This window comes from Perognathus longimembris, chromosome 3, assembly GCF_023159225.1.
Source record: "Perognathus longimembris pacificus isolate PPM17 chromosome 3, ASM2315922v1, whole genome shotgun sequence".
NCBI lineage: Eukaryota > Metazoa > Chordata > Mammalia > Rodentia > Heteromyidae > Perognathus > Perognathus longimembris.
In genome coordinates, this window is record NC_063163.1 from 60824639 (window position 1) to 60843254 (window position 18616).

The window sequence follows — 18616 nt, forward strand, 5'->3', positions numbered from 1 at the left end:
TGGGGAGGCATATTTCAGCCAAATCCATATTCCATTATTATATCCATGTTGAAGATATATAAGGAATAGGAGAAAATGGAAATAGTATTGTTAGGGCATTGGGAATGTACAGGGGTTTTCCTCCAGCCCTGCTAAGTGCATGCAAGCAGCCCATTTCCTATTTCTGTAACTCCTTGTTGTTTTGTTTTTGGTGCCAGTACTGGGCCTTGAACTCATGGCCTTGTACTCTTGCTTCAATTTATTGCTCAAGGTTAATGGCTCTACTTGAGCCACAGCTCCACTTTTGGCTTTTTGTTGGTTCCTTGGATATAAGATTCTGATGAGCTTTGCTGCCTGGGTTGGCTTTAAACGTCAGTCCTCAGATCTCAGCTGCCTGAGTAGCTAGGATTACAGGTGTGAGCCACTCACTGTTGCCTGGCTTTGTTAGGTTTTTTTAAATGTGAATTTTTATTAAACAACACTGTGTTAGCTTTCTGTACTGGCAAAATATCTGAGAAAATAAAAGGAGGAAAAATTTATTTTGGCTGGCAATTTTGTAGGGTTGTCTGTTGTTTTGGGGGTTCATAGAGAGGTACACAGCAGAGGAGCACATGGCAGAGCAAAGCCTCTAACCTTATAGTGGTTGAGAATCTTAGCTGTTTTGTTTTGTTTTCAGTACTTGACTTTAACTCAGGGTCTTGTGCTCTCACTTGGCTTTCTTGTTCACAGTAGGCACTCTACCACTTGAACTATGCTTTTAGTCCGATGTTTTGCTAGTTATTTTAGAGTTGTGTAGCTTCCTGGACTTTTCTTCACTGGCTGGCTTTGAACTGAAATCCTCAGATCTCAGCCTCCTGAGTAGCTAGAATTACAGCTATGAGGTACTGGTATCTGTTGAGAGCTGTTCGTGTTTAAAAATTATTTAGGATTCTTTTATTGAAAACCAATAAACTAACTCTGGATAGTATAAGAAAAGAAGGATATATCGGAAGGGTAGGTCATCCTAGAATGGATGGGGAAGCTCTGGGAGAGGGGGTTCAAGCTAGGATGAGGACAGTGTTGTAGTTTGGCTATGAAGTCCCTTCACAAAAGGCTGATGTGTTCAATGTTTTGACCCTCTTGGTGGCCCTGTTTTGGAAGACCCTGGAAACTTTGGGAGGTGGGATACAGCTGGAGGAAATAGGTCACTTGGAGTGGGTCCTTGAGATATCTTACTCTGGCCCCTTCCTGTCTTACATTGTGTATCCTGCCCACTGCAAAGTCTGCTGCTCTTCTGCCACAAGCTCCTATGACAATTATGTTCTCTCTAATCATATTGGGACCAGATAGACTATAGACCAAGCCCCTCTGATATTCTGAGTCAGAATAAATCTTTTCTCCACTAAGCTGTTTCTGTCAGATAGGTTGGAAATACTAAGAGAAAAAAGTGCATCTTCAGTTGAACGCTGGTGACTCAAACTTGTAATTCTAGTTACTCAGGAGGCTGAGATCTGAGGATCACAGTTCATAGCCAGCCTGGGCAGACAAGTCTATGTGGCTCTTATCTCCAGTTATCCAGCAAAAAGCCAATAGTGGAGGTGTGGCTCAAGTGGTAGAGTGGCAGCCTTGAATGGAAAAAGCTAAGGGATAGTGCACAGTCCTTGAATTCAAGCTCCACTACTAGTGCACGCACACACACACACACACACAGCATCTTCACTGAACATGTACAGAGCACCCAAAGTATACTGGGAATGGATTCAAGGGCCTTGTGCAATATAAGGCAAGCACTCTCCTCCTGAACTATGCTCCCAAGCCCAGGCTTTTTTTTCTTTACATTATTCCTTGAACAATGCAGTATAACAACTGTTTATGTAGATTTGACACTATAAGTCACCTAGAAATGATGTCAAACATGCAAGAGGACGTGCATGGGTCACCTGAAAAACTCATGCCATTTTATAGAAAGTTTCTGAGAGCTCTCTCTCTCTCTCTCTCTCTCTCTCTCTCTCTCTCTCTCTCTCTCTCGTCAGTTGTGGGGCTTGAACTCTGGGCCTGTGCACTGTCCTTAAGCGTTTTCACCCAAGGCTGGTGCTCTACCACTTGAGCCACAGCTCCACATCTGGCTTTTTGCTGGTTAATTGGAGATGACATTCTTATAGATTTTCCTTTGAACCTCGAGTCTCATGGGTTTTCCTTTGAACCTCTGTCCTCACAGATCAGCCTCCAGTAGCTAGGATTACAGGTGTGAGCCACCAACACGGGTTGCTAATGTGTTTTGGAAAAGCCAAAGAAGTGTGTGTGTGTGTGTGTGTGTGTGTGTGTGTGTGTGTGTGTGTGTGTGTATACCCCCCTGGTTTCCAGCTGTGGGTGAATAACCTCTGGTGACATTATTTACGGGTGTAGAGCAAGGGCCCCTTTGGGGCAGTACAACCACATGGGGCATCTCATCAAGCTGATGTTGAGATAGTGGTGGTTGCTGGGGAGTTCTGTGCTGGGTGAGATGCCTCAAGAGTCTCAGCATCTTCTGGAGAATATTGGGGTCCAGCTCAAGTAGCTCTTTCAGAAATGACAAATCATCATGCCTCTTATGGAAAAAAAAACCAAAACCAAAAAACCCCAACCATTGTCATTAACTTTCCACAAGTAGCTGTCTGGATCTTACAAATAATCCAGTCATGTACTTTGTTGAGAGGCCGGTCTTGTAGGTGTTTAGCTCAGGCTGGGCATCCATTTCTGCCACTGTGGTCTTTTGTTTTGTTTTGATTTTGGTTTCTTTTTCTTGTACAGTACTGAGTGTTGAACTCAGGACCTCTTGCTTGCTGGGCAAGTACTCTCCCACTTGAGCCCTTCTTAGTTTTCCAATGGTCCATTGAGCCATTACTCAAGATGAAAAGCACTGATTAGTAGATACCTGTTCAGTGGGATATCATGTTCATCTGACTTTATTTTTTGTGCCAGTATTGGAGCTTACACTCTCACTTGGCTTTTTTTGCTCAAGGGTAGTGCTCTATCACTTGAGCCACACCTCCAATTCTAGCTTTTTGCTGATAAATTAGTGAAGAGTCTCACAGATTGCCCAGGATGGCTTAGAATCTCAGTCTTCAGATCTGAGTCTCCTGAAGAGCTAGAATTGATCTTGTGGTTCTGGAGTTTGGACTCAACTCTTCCCTGCTAAGCAGGTGCTCTACTACTGAGCTATGCCTCCAACTTTTTTTTTTTCAAGAAATTAAACCTCTTTTGCAATTTTCTTCTCATGCTCTGAGGGTCTTCAGTCACACCCTACCCCAAACCAGGGCTTAATGTTCTGATTTATTTTTTTTAAAGTATCTCTAAATAGTTGTTCAAAGGAATTGCCATTTAACAAAGGTGTTAAATGAGTACAGTGTGTCTTGCTCAACATTCAACATTCTCACACATCCCACCCTTCCCTCACTCTTTTCTTTTGACGGTCCTGGGGCTTGAATTCAAGGCCTGGGTGCTGTCCCTGAGCCTTTTTTGCTCAAGGCTTGTGCTCTACCACTTTGAACCACAGCTCTACTTCTAGTTTTCTATTAGTTAATTGGGGATAAGAGTCTCATGGACTTTCCTGCCCAGACTGGCTTTGAACCGTGATCCTCAGAGCTCAGCCTTCTGAGTAGCTAGGATTACAGGTGTGAGCTACCAGTGGCCAGCTTCTTTTGTAGGATATACATTGAATTCTCCCCCTCTTCATTTGTCTACCCATTTCTCCTTGACCCTCATTCCACCCCTTTTGACTATCCACTTCCTGGTGTTTATTTTGTTGAGCTTTGACTTTGCCTTCTAAGGAGTTACCAGTGCTTAATCTTTTTTTGTTCTTTCCACATTCCTCTGAGCCATTTAGCCAACCAAGCATACCAGCTAAGCCCTTCCTGAGGCCCTGTCTCCTTCCAGTCACAAAGAATTAGAAAGGATGTTCAGTTCATTTTCCCATTGGGGGTTCCTTTGTCTTGGGGACACAGTTCCTAAGTAGATGACAGAGGTCTCTTTGCTAGGAAGGGATGACTACTCAAGGTGACCAGGTTTTTCTACTCCAGTTCACTGAGGTCCTGAGCCTGAGGGGTTGAGTGGCAGCTATAGGTTTCTCTGTCACACTGGCTCTCGTCCGCCTCTGCTTACCAGGAGACCTGGAGATACCCTGCTGCAACAATTCAGTGATAAGTTAATGGAATGAGGCATAGCCAGAGATTGAGGGGATCAAATCATTCTGATAACCGAGCCCCTTCTAACTCTGACAGGTATCACATTTTGCAAGGCTTTTTGCAACAGTGGCATGTCTGGCCTGGAGAACAGCAACATATTGCTTATAAACATTACCTCCGGGGCTGGGAATATGGCCTAGTGGCAAGAGTGCTTGCCTCATATACATGAAGCCCTGGGTTTGATTCCCCAGCACCACATATATAGAAAATGGCCAGAAGTGGCGCTGTGGCTCAAGTGGCTGAGCGCTAGCTTTGAGCAAAAAGAAGCCAGGGACAGTACTCAGGCCCTGAGTCCAAGGCCCAGGACTGGCAAACCAAACCAAAACAAAACAAAATAAAACCCAAAAACAAAAAACAGCAAAAAAAAACCCGTTACCTCCAAGCTGAGCACAGGTGGCTGAGGATCATGCCTCAAAGCCATCCTGGGCAGGAAAGTCTGTGAGATTCTTGTCTCCAGGCTAATCACCAAATAGCTAAAAGTGGAGGTGTGACTCAAGTGATAGAGTGCTATTCCTTTTTTTTTTTTTTCCCTCCTTTTTTTGGATGTTGCACGTGGAGCTTGAACTCAGGGCCTGGACACTGTTCCTTCAGCTTTTTTTTCTTCTTTCTCAAGACTAGCACTCTACCACTTGAGCCACAGCTCCACTTCTGGCTTTTATTTATCTTTTGGTGGTTAATTGGACAATCTCATGGGCCTTCCTGCTGTAGGATGGCTTTCTCAGATCTCAGCCTCTTGAGTAGCTGTATTACAGGTGTGAGCCACTGGTACCTGGCCTAGAGTATTATTCTTGAGTGAAAAAAGCTAAGGGACAGGGTCAAGGCTCTGAGCTCAAGCCCTAGTACTGCCACACATACACAGAAAAAATCTCACTTTCATCTTCTGGCTTAGGAGACAATCCAGGGAGCAGTGAGACCTACATAATGGACATTTATCTACCAGGGGTAGGACTCTTTTTAGACGCTAAGGAATGTTTGGTGTACATACCACCAAAGTGCTATAAAAATGCCTGGTTCTTTACTATTATTCCTCTCCAAAAAAAATTCATTTCAAGGCTGTGTGTATTTGGGAAAAGGAGACAGGAGGGTTGCAAGCTAGAAGCCAGCCTGGGCAACATAGAGAGAGTCTGTATTATTAAAAAAACAAAACAAAAAGGGTCATTGTTGAGTTGGGAGGTGTTACAGATGCCATGTCCACTGCTGAGCCTGAAGAAGAGCCCTATCTTCCAAGCCTTATCTTGTCAGCTGGGCTTGCAGGGTTTGTGTGGGAAAGGGGGTTGGGGGAGGGGGAGGCAGAGGCAGGCAGTGAGGCTGCAGGCTGGACTGGGTGTTGAAAGGGGGTGTGTCTTCTCAGAGCCTCAGTGAATTTGGACTTACTGCTGCTGTTTACTAAGTAAAGGTCTTGCAAGGGCCTTCTGAGTTCTGTGAGTCAAAGGAAGGTTTATACCAGGTGTGGTGCACACCTGTGATCCCAGCACTTACACTTGGGAGGCTGAGGCAAAAGAACTCCTAGATCATAGCCAGCCAAGAACACATCTCAATTCCCTGCATCAAAATGAGAGGAGAGGGAGAGGGAGTGGGGGAGAAAAAGAGGGAGGAGGGCTGGAGGAAAAGAGGTGGGAGGAGGGGGGGAAGGGAGGGAAGGAAGGAAGAAATAATGGAAATGGAAGGAAGGAAGGAAGGAAGGAAAGAAGGAAGGAAGGAAGGAAGGAAGGAAGGAAGACAGTAAGACTTGTACTTACCTTCTTAGTGATGTATGCCCCTGCTCTTCTCAGGAGTCTGCCCTGATGTGCTGGGCATTTTTCTCTTGCTCTATTTGCAGCCCAGCCTTATCTGTTGGGAACTTGGTCAGTACAGGAGGGAGGGCTACAGGGAACGCCCTGAGCACTCGTTCTGCTGTGCTTGGGGGCTGTGTTTGAGATAACAGGATACCGGTAAGTCACAGTGGCACCAGGTCATGGATAGAAGGCTCCCCTTCTATCAGAACACTTTATCTTCTAACTTTTTGTGGTTTTGAGGATGGACCCCGGGTCCTTGAACCTGTTCAGCACGTGCTCTGTCACAGAGCTGCAAGCCTAACCCAGCTCAGTACAGCTGCTTTTCTGACATTTGCATTTGTAGCTTCCACTTCTCTGAGTTTTGTTCAATCTCATTTTCTTCTTTAATGAAGTTGTTCTCTTGCATTCAAGACATCTTAAACCCATCCCAGCCTGCCCACATTCCTAATTCTCTATTATTACTTTGGGAGGCATCCATATTTCTTTTCCCTTAATGAATCTATGTGTTTTGGTCAGAAGCCAAATTTGATGTATTTTCCACAGTATTTTTAAATATCTACTCATTTTCATTTTGTACTTGTCTATTGATCAAATTCAAATATTTGCCCTTACACAAATTAATTTTCTCTTACAATAGCATATGATAAATATCTTAATTGAGCACTGTCCCTTAACTTTTCACTCAAAGCTGGCTGGTGCTCTACCACTTGAACCACAGCTCTACTTTCAGCTTTTTGCTGATTAATTGGAGTTAAGAGTCTTACATGGGGCTGGGGATATAGCCTAGTGGCAAGAGTGCCTGCCTCGGATACACGAGGCCCTAGGTTCGATTCCCCAGCACCACATATACAGAAAACGGCCAGAAGTGGCGCTGTGGCTCAAGTGGCAGAGTGCTAGCCTTGAGCGGGAAGAAGCCAGGGACAGTGCTCAGGCCCTGAGTCCAAGGCCCAGGACTGGCCAAAAAAAAAAAAAAAAAAAAGAGTCTTACAGACTTTCCTGCCTGGGCTGGCTTTGGACCATGGTCCTCAGATCTCAACCTCCTGAGTGGCTAATATTATAAGTAGGAGCCACCAGTACTTAACTTTTTATTTATCTTTTAACGTATTTATTTATTTAGACAGAGTCTCATAATCCTTAGCCTGAAACTCCTATGTAGTCTAGACTATCCTTGAACTCTAGCTCCTCCTGGCTCAGCTTCCCAGTGCTAAGGTTAGAGGCGTGTATCACCATGACCAGTGGTATATGCCAGTAACTTTTAAACGTGAGTGGAGTTTTTATGAATCACGGCAAAGGACTAAAACATGCATGTGCATTAAAATCAGTAGATCATATCCAGGTTGGATGTAGTGGTACACACTTGTAATCCCAATATTCAGGAGGCTAAGGTAGGAGGATCTCTGGTTCAAGGCTAGCCTGGGCTAGAAAGTGAAACCCTGTCTCACAAAAAAAGAGGAGGAAAGGAAGAAAGTTATTCCTGTTTCATTTATGTATGACATCTCCCCAACTGAGTTGGGAACTAATGCTCTGGGAGTAGCTAGGTGAACTTGGGGTGCCCAGCTGTACCCCTGCACTTGGCTGAGGCCCAGGGAATGAGAAAAACCTGAGCTGCAAGAATATTGTTGGGCCCTAAGGGAATCTTAAGAATGCTCCTTTTCCTGACTATGGGAGTTTGACCCAGAACTTGTTGGAGCCCTGCTTGCCGGTTGCCATGTTACCACAGACTCTGCTTCCCGAGGCCATGCCCCACAGTGGTTCCAGAACATCCCTTGTTTGCTTCAGCTGATTAAGGTACTCCACACAGCTAAAGAGGGTTTAACTGAACAGAAGAAGCTTACCAGGGCATTTTCCAGTCTGTTTAAGGCCCAGTAATTCCAAAACACAGTTGCGGAGGTGGTGGTGTCATCATTCACAGGTGACATTTCTCCATAGGTACAACTCCCGATTCTTCCCATTTCCTGGTGAAATGGCTACACCTCTCAAGAGATGGAAAAGACTGATTTATATGCTTATTTACCTGTTCCTGATTGCAAACTAGTCCTAGCTGTAAAAACATAAAAACACACAAAATATTAGCAACCGATAAACAAAGTGTTAGGAAATGCTGTGAGATGTGGTATAGTGGGCATTATCTCAGAAAAAGCCCAAGCTGCTCTGAAATGTTTCTGAGTTATTACCCAGTGATTTTCCAAAGTCTTTCCCAGAGATTCCATTTAGCTTTTTATGACAAGGAACAGAGGGGGGAAAAAATCACAAGTGCTCAGGTGTGGGTGTGAGTGCATATGTGTGGCATGTGTGTGATGCCTTCCGGCTGTCATTGGTTATAACTATGGCCAGGCCTTGTGGTACATGCCTGTAATGCCAGAACTACATAGGAGACCCCATCTTAAACAACAACAATAACACATGTGCTTTTTCGTTTGATATTTTATTTATTAGCCTTGTGTGTGTTTGAAGACGGGGTCTTCCTATGTAGCTCATGCCAGTGCTGAGTACACTATGAAGCCCAGGCTGGTCTGAAACTCTATCTTCTCAGTGCTGGAAGATTACAGTTATAAGTTACCATATAAATTCCCTCCTTCCCTCCCTTCTTTCCTTTCTTCCTTCCTACTACTTTTTTGTTTGTTTGTGTGTGCCAGTATAGGAGCTTGAACTCAGGGCCTAGTACCCTTGCTTTGATTTTTCACTCAAGGCTGGTTCTACCACTTAAGCCACACCTTCATTTTCAGCTTTTAGCTGGTTAATTGGAGATAAGAGTAGCTCAGATTTATCTTTCCTGGATTAGCTTTGGTTCTCAATCTTCAGATCTCAACCTCCTGAGTAGCTAGGATTATAGGTATAAGCTACCTGTATCTAGCTTAAAATTGCTTTTCAAATTTCCAAAAAATAAGTGTACTCATTACCTGACTTATGAAATGGTAACACCTCTGTACAACACCTTAATAAAATTATATATATATATATATATATATATATATATATGTTTTCTCTCGCTGGACACTAGTGGTTCACACTTGTAATCCTAGCTACTCGAGAGACTGAGATCTGAGGATTGTGCCTCAAAGCCAGCCTGGGCTGGAAAAATCCATGAGACTCATCTTCAAGTAACTACCCCAAAAGCTGGAAGTGGCACTGTGGCTCAAGTGGTAGAGCACTAACCTTGAGCACAAGAGGTCAAGACCATCACACAGGTCCCGAGTTCAAGCCCCAGGATTGGCACCAAAAAATAAAATTATTCTCTCAACCAAAAAATTAGGATGAAACCATAAAATTGAATCTTACTTAGTATCTATTAAAAAAAAAAAGAAAAGAAAAGAAAACGCTTTGGGGAGAGCCTACTGAGGCATTGGCTACCCAGGGCTTTGATGATTCCACATGGAAGTCCTGCTTGCAACTTGCTGACTTTCAGTATCCTTCTCCCATCAAACTTTATATGCACTCTTATTCTCCAGGATTTGGGGTGTTGATTGTATGGACTTTTCAAATAGTATGAGTGTATTTACTTATCTATAGGCCATTGCTTACAGTAAACATGTTTTCCCGACTGCAAAGACTGCACAGTACAATCCCCACCCATACCCTGCTATGCGACTGTGAGCATTCCACAGAGTCCCAGGAATGTAGAAATGGTGAAAGGTTCCTGTGGGCACAGGAGAGGGGATTAAAGCAAACCTGAAACAGTGCCTGAAGCCCTGTTGGCTGCCAGTCCTGGAGATGGTATTATTCTCAGTAGCACTGACTTTCTAAGCTGATATGCCCAGCCCTATTGTTGCTTAGAATCAGGGTTTATAAAGAGGAACATAATGTTCTAATCTCTGTTCCAGAAAAACATATTCTGGCAGTGAAAATGCCCTCTAGTCTAAAATCTAATGTTGGTTCAAGTCTTTCTGAGCAATTAGGGTTTAAAAAATGCCAAAATATTTAAAGCTGGGTACTTGGGGGCTCGTGCCTGCCATCTTAGCTACTTAGGAGGATGAGATCTGAGGATCAGGGTTCAAAGCCAGCCCACATATGAAAGACTGTGAGACTCTTATATTCAATTAACCAGCAAAAAGCCAGATATGGAAGTGTGGTTCAAATGGTAAAGCACTAACTTTGAGCAAAAATAACCAAGTGAGAGCAAGAATCCCTGAGTTCAGGCCCCAGTATGTGTGTGTGTATATATACACACACATAACACACACATACACACATACACACACACACACACACACACACACACACACACACACACTAAGATGTGTCAGATCACCAAGTTTTAGAACATGACTTTGAAGGAACAGAAAAAATATTGGATATCTGAGGAGGGAGAAAAGAGATTTAAACATCTGCCCTACAAGCTTCAAGTGGCTGAGGTAACAGATAGGGAGTTCCAGGCCTGGATGGATTCGGTGACTGCTCAACTTAGCTGAGTACCAACTGTAGTAGTGGTGGCATTCAGATTAGACAGGACACTACCCTGTCTGTCTAGGTACGGAGCATGAGGTTCAGGAAAAGGCAGAAAAGAGGTGATATTGTTGTGCCAAGTTGCAAGACCACCCCCAAGAAGACCACCGAGATTTAGACACTCCGAAATGCAAAAGCAAGGCAAGGGTTTATTTAACGAGCTGCCAACTCGGGCCTCGTCCTACCCACCGACACAGCGGAGGTTAGGAGGGAGCCCCGAGCTGTGATTACACAGGGCTTATAAAGGCAAAGAACAAGGTTACAACAATCAGCTGTGCAAGCAAGATTAGAACACAGGTACAAATCTGATTGACTCAGGGTTCGATTCTAAAATGGGGTTCACGTGGTGGGGCCTGACTTCAAAGTCTGGCACCTCATTTCCTCCTTTTTCTTTTTGGTACCTTGGGAGCCAATCATGGCTCCATTCTGTCCATTTCAATGGCTTGCATGTCTAGGGGATGATATAGAGGTAAGGCCAGTAGGGCCAAAAGTAGTATCCGAAAATAACTCTGGTCCCTCGGTTTTAAAGGGGGGCTGATGGGTGAAGATCATCCATCTTCTGTAACTTCTTCAGGCTGACTCAGGGGCGTTGACCTTACCTAGCCAGGAACCTATAACCTTAGTGTACTTTACCAAGGGACTGCAGGATTCACCTCACTTTGGAGTGAGCTGCCAAAATAACATTAACACTAGCCAGGGTAGTAAGGAAAGAAGGCAAAAAGAAAATTATAACAATATTCAGTCTAACTTTCTTTTCTTGAGGCGAAGGCGAAGCGGCTGAGTTGGGTGCTTGGAGACCTCCCATGTTCCACCACAGTAGTTGTCATCCAGGGCAAAGGGGTCAGCTGGCCTGGCGTGGAAGCAATGAACCCAAGTGGTGATGCCGTCCAGGGTCCCCTCCACCGTGGTTAATCTGTTGATTGGGGGCATTGGCAAGGTGACAGGCCTTTAACAGATCTCAATAAGGACACAACACAATCTCAGGTCTACAAGCTTTCTTTCCTAAACAGATGTATCAACTTAAAATTCTTACTGCCAGTCAGGGCTTTGAGTAAATGCGGGGGGTGAAATTTTAATCTATCCTCTCACTTAACAAACTTACCCTTACCAACCACTATCACATATGACTGGCAAATTCCTGCCCAGTAGACAGACATGGGCATTGGAAAGGCATGCTTATGAACTATTCTAGGACTTCCCGGCTTTAACTTTTGAAAGGCCAACAGTAGTGACTCTAGGATCTGACACCATCTCTGCCATCCAAGCAGTGGCTTACTGCCTCTGGATGCTCCATCACTTTTGTCCCAGGAGGAGTGACTTTCAACTTGGACTCAGGGCCTGAGTGCTGTCCCTCAGCTCTCCAGCTCAAGACTAGCACCGTACCACTTTTGAGCTCTACACCACTCCGTTCCCAGCACTCTGCTGGCTGATTAGAGACAAGTCACTCACAGGGACCTTTCTTTGCCCGGGCTGGCTTCGAACCGCAGATTCAGATCAATGAGTCTTATAAGGGGCCACTTTACTCCAATTATAAGCAACAACGTGGTCCACACAGTAGTTTTTAAGCATGCTCTCTTACCTGGAACTTATTAAGGGTCAGTATTAGATCTTGACAAACTTGTAGGAATCACCTGTGCTTCTCTGTGGGCCTGCTGGAAACTGTTACAAAAAAAAACTACAAAGAAGCTAGAATGGCAATTAAACATTTTGGTAGCCATAATTCTCCTTTTCTCACTTTGCAATAATTATTTAGGACAATTTTACTGCCAAATTTCTTATCTAGAAATGTATTCTTGATTTCCAAAGCCTTTTTAACACTAACACTTTAGCTTTTATCTGCATCGGAAAAACTGAAGCTTCACAGGCATTCTGAAACCAGGTGCCGCCCTTTGCTTACGGGCTGCTTGTTTCAAAAGAGCCTCTTTTTTTCTTCAGTCCCAGTTACTGCATGGCATGAAGACCTTTGAATTTAAACTTAGTTTTGCATCATACTGCAGTCTTGAACATGTTCACACTCACACATGCACACACATCCATTTTCAAAAGATCTTAAAGCGCGCTGAATAAGCATCGGCCGTACATTTTAAGACAAAAACCTTTAACAAATGATTTTAGCATTCTCCAGCCTCATTTTCCAGGGCTTGATAGTTTCAGTAAAACACTTTTAGTCTTAGTAAAACATTTTAGCGCACCAAACAATTTTCTGCTTAAGAAGGCTGGGTGGGGGTCCCCCCAGAGTTCTTTCTGTGGACACTCACACTCTGTGAACCATCGCCTGTACATCTTTCCAATGAGCTATGCAGGTTTGACACAAAAGAGACTGTTAAGACTTACAAACAACAGAGATGACAGCGCAGCATGGTGAGGTCACTCCCTGCCACCTGTGGGTGGCTTGGGCTGGCCCTACATCCACCCCGTCGGCGGCTGCGGGTCAGGACTTGGACTTGGGGCTGATGCGTCCGTGTCCTGGGCTGTCGGCGCCGGCGAGTTGACTGGGCAGGACCCTCTGGAGCGGAGGGCACAGCTGAAACATTTTCCTCAGAGTCCTCCTCTTGTAGAGTTAACTGGGATGGGGAGTATGGAGCGGGAAACATTTCCTCCTCCATGCTTCCTGTCTATGTGAAAGCTCCCTCAATTTCCTCAAAGGTGGACCATTCTGACTTGCACAGGGTGATCCACTTTTCCTTTTTAAGGGCCACACCTTGGTTCTGAGCTATCTCCTTAACCTCCCTCCAGTGAGCTAGGATCAAGTCTAGGGGGCTAGATGGAGGTCCTCAAGATAGAACGTTATCCATAGCTCTGATCAGATGTAATACAAAAGGAGGAAAACACACAGGCCTGAGAACAAGAAAAGCTACGAGTTGATCTCCCAAGCTGGCCCACAACCTCCTACAAGGGTGCAGAAGGAATGGACTCGAGTTGGCCCACAACCTCCTGCAAGAAGGAGTGGACCCGAGTTGGCCCACAACCTCCTGCAAGGGTGCAGAAGGAGTGGACCCGAGTTACGAGTTGGAGATCTCCCAAGTTGGCCCACAACCTCCTGCCAGTGTACAGGAGGAGTGGACCCAAGTTGGCCCACAACCTCCTGCCAGATAAGCAGAAGGAGCAGACCCAAGTACAAGGTGGGCGGGTTGAGTCTCGTTTAGGAGGCCCTCCTGGTCAGTTCCGGCCAAAAACCAAACTGACTCGCGCCCTACAAGTATAAGCAAAAGCAAAACAGACAAACAGACAAATTACAGGACAAGACAAATGAACAGCGCTGTTTTCTTACCTTCGGAGTCTGGGATCTCGGGGTCTCTGGGGCTATCCCGGACGAGCCCCCAAATGTTGTGCCAAGTTGCAAGACCACCCCCAAGAAGACCACCGAGATTTAGACACTCCGAAATGCAAAAGCAAGGCAAGGGTTTATTTAACGAGCTGCCAACTCGGGCCTCGTCCTACCCACCGACACAGCGGAGGTTAGGAGGGAGCCCCGAGCTGTGATTACACAGGGCTTATAAAGGCAAAGAACAAGGTTACAACAATCAGCTGTGCAAGCAAGATTAGAACACAGGTACAAATCTGATTGACTCAGGGTTCGATTCTAAAATGGGGTTCACGTGGTGGGGCCTGACTTCAAAGTCTGGCACCTCAATATCAGAGCACAGGAAAGCCTTGCCTTCATAAAGAAAGGGGCAGTTCTGTATTCATTTCTGGTTCTACTCAGTGCCCAGGTTCACAATCTTTATTTTGGAGATCCAGGATCACAACAGAGCCCAGACTGCCCTGGTCATCCATGCCAATTCAGGCAAGTGTGTAAATGGTTCGTGTGTGTGTGTGTGTGTGTGTGTGTGTGTGTATACATGCGCATGTCAGTCCTAGGGCTTGAACTCAGGGCCTGAGTGCTGTCCCTGAGCTTTTTTACTCCAGACTAGTGCTCTTCCACTTGAGACACAGCTTCACTTTCAACTTTTTGTTGATAATTAGTTGGAGATTTGTGTTTCATAGGCTTTCCTGCCCAGGCTGGCTTTGACTTACAATCCTGAGATCTCAGCCTCCTGAGTAGCTAGGATTATAGGCATGAGCCACTAGTGCTTATTATAATATATTAGCTTAGCTTTTCATTTTAGCTTAGCTAATTAATTAGCTTTTATCTTGATTTGTAGGTTTTTGGTAGGTAATTTGGACATCTACTCCTATGAGACCAATCCATATATATAAATTATAGATTACATTAATTATATATTTATATTATATAATCCATATATGTGTGTATGTATGTGAGTAACTAAAGTATACCAAGACTTGAACACAGAGTGTTGAACTCTCTCTTGGCTTATATACTCATGGCTAGTGCTCTACACTAGAGCCATACCTCTAGTCCTCCAAAATTAATTTTAGTTTTTATATGTATAGAACAAAACATGATCAATAGGCTTTTCTGTGTGTGTGTGTGTGTGTGTGTGTGTGTGTGTGTGTGTGTGTGTGTGTGCATGCACGTGTGTGCACATGCTGGTACTGGGACTTGAACACAGGGTTTGGGGCTCTTGCTTAGCTTTTTTGCTTAAGGCTGGCACTCTATCACTTAAGCTACACTTCTACTCCCAGCCTTTTCTTTTTCTTTTTTTCCCCCTAGTTAACTGGAGGTAAGAATCAGATTTGTCAGCCTCTTGAATAACTCAAATTATAGGCTTGAGGACTTAGCTTTTATCCTGATTTGTAGATTTTCAGTAGGTAATTTGGACATCTACTTTTTTTTTTTTTTTTTTTTTTTGCCAGTCCTGGGCTTGGACTCAGGGCCTGAGCACTGTCCCTGGCTTCCTTTTGCTCAAGGCTAGCGCTCTGCCACTTGAGCCACAGCACCACTTCTGGCTATTCTCTATACATGTGGTGCTGGGGAATCGAACTCAGGGCTTCATGTATGCGAGGCAAGCACTCTTGCCACTAGGCCATATTCCCAGCCCTGGACATCTACTTTTATGAGACCAAACTCTGCCAGTATTTTGTGTTTCTACTTCTCACCTCTGTGACTTAGTATAGTGGTATCTTATCCAAAGGAATAGATTAAGCTGAAGCCTGGAGAAATGGGATTTTAAGATTTCTTTTCATTATACTTAGTTTTTATAATATCTTTACTGAAGCTGGTAAATATAGACTCTACTCACTGAATATTTTTTGCCTGATTTTCCTTTAACCTTTCTCCTCCTCCTCCTCCTCCTCCTCCTCCTCCTCCTCCTCCTCCTCCTCCTCTTCCCCCTCCCCCTCCTCCTCCCCCTCCCCCTCCTCCTCCCCCTCCCCCTCCCCCTCCCCCTCCCCCTCCCCCTCCCCCTCCTCCTTCGTCATCGTGGTGCTGGAATTAGAGCCCAAGGCCTGCTAGACAGATATCTATCACTGAGCTACATCCCCAGCCCTGAACATTTTTCAAAACCTGAACATCAATTTTAAAACCTCATTCTATAATACACCTTAACCTTAGTGGTAGCTTGTCCCAAAAATACTTTAGCAAAGCTTCTGAGTGAACATCTTTTAAGAAAATGTTGGGGCTGGGAATATGGCCTAGTGGCAAAAAGTGCTTACCTTGTATACATGAAGCCCTGAGTTCAATTCCCGAGCACCACGTATATAGAAAATGGCCAGTTCTACGGCCATACCACCCTGAACACACCCGATCTCGTCTGAAAATGGCCAGAAGTGGTGCTGTGGCTCATGTGGCAGAGTGCTAGCCTTGAGCAAAAAGAAGCCAGGGACAGTGCTCAGGCCCTGAGTCCAAGGCCCAGGACTGGTAAAAAAAAAAAAAAAAAAGAAGAAGGAAAGAAAGAAAGAAAGAAAGAAAATGTCTCGCTTAAATGCAGGGTTGTATTTTTTTTTCTTGTGCCAATCTTGGATCTTGAACTCAGGACCTGAGCTCAAGTGCTGTCTCTGAGCTTTTGTGCTCAAGGATAGTGCTCTACCATTTGAGCCAAAGCTCCACTTCCAGCTTTTTGGTGGTTAATTGGCAATAAGAGTGTCATAGATTTTCCTTCCCGGGCTGGCTTTGAACCAAGATCTTCAAATCTCCGCCTTGTAGGTAGCTAGGATTATAGGTGTGAGCCACTGGTGCCGAGCTTAAGTGCAGTTCTTATTTGCTTAATTACCTTTTTTTTTTCCTTCCTTCTTTTTGAGTGTGAATGGCATAAGGTCTTTGATTCCCCAGGCTCTAACTCTGCCTGATCTAACCTAGCATCCTGACCCATGTCTGGACTTAGAAAAGACCCTTGGGAAGTGAAGACACCTTGTACCAGATGCCCTAGGGGTGACTGTGAGCATACAGGACATGTGGCAATGATTGCTTTTTCTTTTTTTGAAAACTAGCAATTTTCAGAAAATGAAAGCGCTGCGGGTTTCCTCCCTAGATCTCAGGCTTTGTTGAAATGTTTCTCAGCTTGGCAGCTCAGTGGAAAGCATTTTGTCAGTTCACTCTGGCTGAACCCAGGCCTCCCCCTCACTCTGGGGCTCACTGTTAGTTTCTGAGTTGATAGACAAAACACCGTGGCAGGGAGAACTTGGTCTCCAAGCAGAGTTGTTCCAAGTCAGTTACACAAGAACAATATGTAACCTAGAACTCAGAGTTGCCTAGAACAACCTGCCTTTCCCTAACAGGGCACTGGGATGGGGCTGGGCCTCATGAAGTCTCTGAAATTGGGGAGGAACCTGGGGGTCCTTTATCCTTTCTTTCTCACTTCTCTTTCTTTCCTTCTTCCATCCACTTCCTTTCTTTCCGTCCTTCATCCTCCTTTATTTTTTCCTTTTCTTTCCTTTGCTCTTTCTAAGTTCTTCTGCTTCCTTTCTTTGTTCTTTCCTTTCAAATTCTTTTCCATCAAAGTTTTCTTCATTTTTCTCTTCCTTTGTACTTTCTTTTTTTTTTTTTTTGGCCAGTCCTGGGCCTTGGACTCAGGGCCTGAGCACTGTCCCTGGCTTCTTCCGGCTCAAGGCTAGCACTCTGCCACTTGAGCCACAGCGCCGCTTCTGGCCGTTTTCTGTATATGTGGTGCTGGGGAATCGAACCTAGGGCCTCGTGTATCCGAGGCAGGCACTCTTGCCACTAGGCTATATCCCCAGCCCTGTACTTTCTTTTAAAGTCTGTCCCTCCTTGCCTCTCCTCCCTTCCCCTCCCCTCTCCTCTCCTCACAGGGCTTGAATTCAGCATGAATACTATCTTTTAGCTTTTTTACTCAAGGCTGGTTCTCTACCACTTGAGCCATACCTCCAATTCTGGCTTATTGCTGATTCATTGAAGAGTCTGGGTTTGTTTGCCCTGGACTGGCTTCAAACCGTGATCCTCTGATCTCAGTCTCCTGAATAGCTAGGATGACAGGCATGACCCACCAGCACCTGACTGGACATCCTTTCTGACTAGGCTTTAGGCCATGACAATGCTGCAGGCCCACAGATTCCATTTTGAATGGCCTGGCAATGAAGCATTTTCTTTGCAGTAGTAATATGTGTACTAGTACAAAGAAAGCCTGATAAGATTATGGGATTCTGTTACATAGGATCTTATCATTCTGTGTGTGTGTGTGTGTGTGTGTGTGTGTGTGTGTGTGTGCGTTTGTGTGTACTGAGGCTTATATTCAGGACCTTGTCTCACCTAGCTTAAGGCTAGTGCTCTACTACTTACTTGAACCATACCTTTACTGGAGATAAGTGTCTTAGGGACTTTCCTGCTGGTGCTGGCTTTGACCCTGGATCCTCAGATCTAAGCCTTCTAAGTGGCTAGGATGACAGGCATGGGGAGAGGGGGGCACCATCACCTGGCTTTGTTGTTATTGTTATTATTAGTGTGTGTGCAATACTGGAGATGTAACTGAGGTCTTCTATGTAATAGGCACGACATACTTCTCTAGCCCTGGTGTTGTAATTTATTTCTTTGTCTTGAATACATACACGTGTGCACGCACGCACACACACACACACACACATTTGTAATTTCTCGAATCAGGACTCATTATGTAGCCTATCTCTGCCTCAAACTCACCATCCTCTTGAGTGCTGAGATTCTAGATATGCCCTACCATTGCACAGTGTTGTGCTGTAATTTGTGTAGGAATAGGCCTATAACTAGGAACTTCAGGTTTTTCCTCAAAGCAACGGGACAGCTAATAGTTACTGATCCTGACCTTATTTTAAAATTAAAAGCCACTATAGAATGTGGTAGTTCCCAACTCTCCAGATATAGCGACTAAGTGTCTGATTTAATTA

At 44.7% G+C, this 18616-nt stretch overlaps 1 protein-coding gene across 7 annotated transcripts in view; it reads left to right on the forward strand.

Annotated features, from left to right (window-relative positions):
• Window positions 1–18616, forward strand: part of Spata13 (spermatogenesis associated 13) — a 120405-nt gene that overhangs the window by 62958 nt on the left and 38831 nt on the right. The window lies entirely within an intron of this gene.